A 5,809-nucleotide genomic window follows, 5' to 3' on the forward strand; every position below is an offset into this window, starting at 1 on the left:
ATAGTAAAAAATTTTAAAATACCGACTAACAAATGGTTGTTTGGTCCCTTGGTGGCGAAAGTTGTGCCCCGCCCGGATCGAGTTAAACCCCAATTTTTTTAAAGACTTCTTTTTCAAAGAACCGAAGATTGTTCCCCTTTTTTCTTATTTCTTTTTCTTTTTTGCTTCTTTTTGTTTTTTTTCCCTTGTTTCTTCTTTTCTTTTTATTTACTTGCTGCTAGTTTTTTTTTCCCTAATGAGTCACATTGATTTTTTAAAATTTTATAAATCCTTGCTTCTCTTTTTAGTTCATATGTTCTTTAAATTTTTATTTTGATATCTAAATGTGCATCTAAGTTGAGTTTAGTTCTAGTTGATTAGTCTTGACGGATAGCTTCAAAACATAACTCTCAATTATAAAGAATAATAATTTTTGTTAACTTTTAATACTTTGAATTTTTATGTTTGTTTAAAATTATCATAATTATTAAATTATTTCGTTTAATCGATGTCTATATAAATCGAAAGATGAATAAAATTGCGGCAGAAAAAATAAATCAATTTGAAACCCAAAAATAGTGTGACAATCTTTTCTATATAAACACGGGTTTTCCCTCCCCCAACTCGTTTAAGTCCGATGCTTTGGGGTCATTTTTTTCGGGGGGGGCTATGGAAATTGTAACAATAGAAATTTTGGAGATGAATCCCCGAATCGAAGCCAAAATAAATAAAGTCAAAGGCCAAAAAGTGTGATAATGGGCGGTCTATAAAAAAAGGGGGGAAAATAACGGAATTTAAGCCCAAAATGGACCAAAACAAACCCAAAAAATGTGGGGAATCCAAATCGGTCCCCTTCCATTTTATATCACAAAAAAAAAGTTTTTTTCAATATTAAAGATTTCATGCAGGTTATTTTAGAATGCCTTTTTTTATGTGGCCAAGCATTATTATGGAAAACATTAAGTGAGCCATCGGATGATATTCATAAATTTAGAAATATTTTTGGGTTGCTTCCCTCTACAGCCTTCATTCTTCTATGGTCTTTAGCTTTATTCTCATTAGTATCACTCTCTTTACTATATCTACTTCGTCTCCACTTTCACTTTGACATGGTTAAAAGTGAATTCTTCACCATGTTGGAGTAAATACCCTTTTCACCCCGTGGATTTCGTGGCTTGTTTTGTCCAAGCCACCCCATTTTCAAACCCAAAGAGGTTTATTTTCTTCTACTTTGGTTGATCTTTATTATACCTATAGTGGCACTGGACATCAAATTATATGGACAATGGATCACAAGGGAAGCGCTTTTTATCGGGGTAGCGAATCCTCGAGTAAATTATCGGTTATTGGGAATTTGGTAGGAGCAAGGGCAGCTGCTCAAATGGGAGGGAATGAGTGTGCATTTTTTTTGTTTGCAATTGGAATGTCACACTATTTAGTGCTTTTTGTGACACTTTATCAGGGGTTGCCGGGAAGTAGTTAATTCGCAATGCTAAGGCCAGTATTCTTCTTGTTCTTAGTTACCCCGAGCATGGCAAGCTGGCGGGATTCTATTTATGAAAGTTGTATTTCATCCAAGATGCTTTTCTTCCTCTCCCTCTTCCTTTTCCTTTCACTGGTGAGCATTTTTGTTCCTTGCAATATGTTTCATTTTACACGCAGTACTAATGTTTGACGAGCTTATAAAAAGAAAAGCCAAGAATTTTGACACAAATCAAAAGTGGTCTTATAATTAATTTGTCGTCTTAAATATGTTATGACATTAAAAGATTATAAGAACATGTAATTGGTTGTGTTTGATATAGATGTTTTAGAATTTTTCAATGTTTAATTGGTCAAAAATCTTGAAAAAAAAATTTGGTTTGGAAAACAGTTAATTAAGAATAAGAAAAAAAACTTTCGATGGAAGTAGAGAAAAGCAAATTTAAATATAACATTACCTTGATTGGCTGTTATAGCTAAACCCTCATATCATTCCCCCCAATATCTGCTATGTGGGGTTGCAGAATAAAAATATTTTTTGCTTCATACTTACCAAAAATCAGAAAAAATGAAGTTAAAACCCACTTACTTTAGGGATAAAAAAATATCCTAAAAGTAAAATGAGAAATTTAAAATTAATAAATCTAAAAAAAAAAAAAAAAAGGTCATTTTTTAACGGACTAGAAGTAATGTCATGTAATGCGCCACGACGCAAATTCCTGTTTTTATTTGTTTGGTCTTTGTCGTTCTTTGGAAAAAAGACAAGTGAACATAAGAAAAAAGAGACTGAAGGTGACCCCTAAATTGACCTATTACAAGCATTCGAGTTGGCTTTTGCAAGATTTTGTAGCAGTCGTCATATTATTCTTCTTCTTTGAAAGAAATGATGTAGGTAGTTAGCTACCCTATTTTAGGTCATGCTGTCACCATCAAATTAAACATTGTGTGATCTTTGTCAACCAAGGCCTCACCACGAGATTTATTTAGTTGTCTTATCTAGAAGTAATTTTTCTATTTTAAAATTATGAATGTATGACTATAGCTGTTTCCTAACTTGTGGAAAACGTACAGATATCGAGACCAGCGTTATTTAAGAGATCAATGAGGAAATTCAATGTATCATGGTGGGCATATTCATTCCCTTTAACAGTGATGGCATGCATCAACCAAATATGCTCAAGAATTGAAGACACTGCTTCCCATATATTAATGCTGCTTCTTTCTGGATTATCAGTGATAGTATCACTTGTGTTAATGATTTTCACTGCCTTAATTCCAATTCACTTCTACCAGGTGATGATCCAATGCTCTGCCGGCCTAACAATCAACGGGCATCAATTGTATAATTATTTGACGAAAAGAAAAATCAAATGTATTATTGTAATTATTTTTTCATTCAGTAGTTTATGTTCGAATTTTCAGAGCCAACTCGTATGTAACATTTGTAAAGGAGTACTAATTAGGCATTCATTAATAACGTGTATTTCTGACCAAAGATGGAAATATCTATGTTATGAAAAAATAGTGATTTTGGCCTCTGGATTAGTTCTTTATTCCGATATTAATTCTTGTGTGAACTAACGAAAATTAAATATCGACTGAACCATTTAAAAGAAACATAATAAGTAATATGAAAGGGTGGAAAAGCTTAAAAATAAGAATATCGAGAGATTTTCTCAATTTCAATTTCATAGGCTTAACCCCTAGTAACCCCACTACATCAGCAAAATCGAAATTTATGTCACTAATAAGCCTGTGTTTTGCTCAAAACCCCCCAATTTGTTCTTTACAAATGACTACAAATTCATCTACAGTCGTCACTACTCCAGCCAATAGGTAGCTAAAATGCTTTTAAAACAAAATATTTAAAAAGTTGAGAATTCATCACTCCTTGATTTAACTCACCCAAGTTTAGCTCATATAATTGCGTAGTTAAAAGCATTAAAATGCATATATAGTGTAGTAGTAGTATCATAGAAACAAACCAGAACAAATATACATAACGAATTATGATTAGTTCGGGAAAACTAATATCTCGTCACTACAATCAAAATTCAAAAGGAACAATCACTAATGGTATTGAATTCGGCAACAAAGAAAAAGAAAAGTGTAACTAGAATTTTGGTAGAAAGTTGCAAAACGACGAAGGAGTTAAAAGTTTTAAGAAATCGATAAAATGCTTTTTTAGTTTTAGGACAACTTAATAGTGATTAGAAATTTCCTTTACCACACAACTGCACAAAATAATTAATCTTATTAAATCTAGATGATAAAATTAAAAAGACGTTAAAGAGGAAAGCATTTTAATCTAGTTGCCTTTAACTGGTATTTTGTCAAGGGTCTGTTTGGAAAGCCACCTGGGTTGAAATTTGGGATAATTACTTGGGTAGTAATTACCGACCTAGTTTTTCGCAGATAAATTACACGACGCTTTATTTGCATAAAGTAATTACAATATAATTACAAGCGTCTTGTTTAGTTTAAAAAGTGTAATTACAGGTTAGATTAAATTTAAAAATAAATGTTAATTGTCAAAACTTAAAAAGTTTAATATTTGGCGATGTGTTTTATAAATGATATTAAATTAGGTATTTAAGATACACCTTGTTTCTTGAAAATATATTAAAATAATAACTTATTTTTGACTAATATTGTAAAAAATATTTATATATTTTTTCAAATTAATAATATTTTAATTTAATTAATTATAAAAATTAAAAGCATCATTTTGTAAGAACCCTCCGAGCATTTTTAAAAAAAAAAGATTAATATTCGAAAATATAATACTATATCATTATTCAAAATTTAGAAAAAAAAAAATAATCTTTCAATTTTAAAAAAATGAATGGCGAAATTTGAAAAAAATATAATCTTTTAAAAGAAAATAATAAAACAAAAATACAAGGATATTTAAAATCCATAAAATAGGTTAAATAATATTCTTATGTAAAATTTCCCAACATAACTAAAATAAGTTAATATAACTTAAGTAAATATAATTAAAAAAAGGAAAAAAAAACATAAGTCTATTCTTTCAACAATAAATTTTTAAACAATTATCTCTCCGTATCCCAAAGTTCATTAATGACTCATTCTTTCTAATATTGGGAGGTATAGTTTAAAAAATTGAAAAAAAATTTTTTTGCAAAAAGGGAAAAAAATAAAAATTAAAAAAAAAAAATTATAGGAATAAAAAGGGAAAAAGTGAGAAATGAGAAAAAAAAAAGAAAAAAAAGATAAATAATGTATAAAAAAAATATTTTTTAAAAAATAAAAAAAATTTTTAAAAGTAAAAAAAAAAAATTAAAAATAATAAAAATTTAAAAAAAAATTAAAAAAAAAAAGAAATTAAAATAAAAAAAAAAAGGAAAGAAATTCCCTTTAATTACGCAATTTCACCTCGAGATTTGTAATTATTGCCCCTCATACAAAAATGCATGGAAAGAAATTTTTTTGGAAAAGAAAAAAAAATAAAATTCCCTATTCACCCAAACCCATTAATGATGGTTTTCCCAAGCATGCTCAAAATAACACGATACTTGTACTCAATCCTTCCCTTTCTACTTTAGCGCTTCATGTAATATTTCTTTTTTAAATTTTTCTTTCTATTATGGACATTGGCTTTCCATTTGATTATTGATCACCAAAGGGGCCCATGAATTTTAGGGTTTTAAAATCACTAAGGTAAATACGTTTTGTATATTTTCCCGCCTAAACCCCATTGGTTTTTTGCGGTAACATTTGAATGAGATTAGGTAACACTCCCCTATAGACCCTAGGGCCCCTAGGTGCTCATAAAATTTTAGTGATCTATTGTCGTAACACCAAAGGCAAGTCCAGGTTTTAAAGTTAATGTTCAAATTTTTAAAATTTTTAACTTCTTTTTTTAAAAAATGGGTTAAAATATAATATTTGGTTTTTATAAATTTTTACATATATAATTGTCTCAAAAATAGTGATTTAAAAAAATGTAAAAAAACCCTTGTTCCGAGTAACATATCTACCGTCTTGGTCAAAAAAAACCATAAATTACAAATCCTTTGAAAAAAAAAAAAAGAAGCCATGGAAGATTCCGATCCCCGGAAAAACCCACCCAAAAGGTAGGCTAGTTGTAAATAACATGTCCCCTTTTGAAAGAAGGGGGAAATTTTAATTTTTTTCTTGAAAAAATTTTGTCTTTCCCTTTTTTTTTATCCCTATTTAAAAATTTTGTATGATTAACATGAACCAAAGCGGGGGTTTTTTAAAATATGAACTTAGAAAAAACACAAATTATTGTCGGAAAAAGTAAAATGAGTTACTTGAAAAATAAAAAATAAACATACAATAATACGTTGAGGGAAAAAAA

The 5,809-nt window shown here is 29.2% G+C and overlaps 1 pseudogene; it reads left to right on the plus strand.

Moving 5' to 3' along the window:
- The window catches only part of LOC132038409 (S-type anion channel SLAH1-like), a 5,042-nt pseudogene extending 2,122 nt beyond the window's left edge, over nucleotides 1–2,920 (plus strand).
- The last annotated feature ends 2,889 nt before the right edge of the window (nucleotides 2,921–5,809 follow it).

This window comes from Lycium ferocissimum, chromosome 11 (genome assembly GCF_029784015.1).
Source record: "Lycium ferocissimum isolate CSIRO_LF1 chromosome 11, AGI_CSIRO_Lferr_CH_V1, whole genome shotgun sequence".
Classification (NCBI taxonomy): domain Eukaryota; kingdom Viridiplantae; phylum Streptophyta; class Magnoliopsida; order Solanales; family Solanaceae; genus Lycium; species Lycium ferocissimum.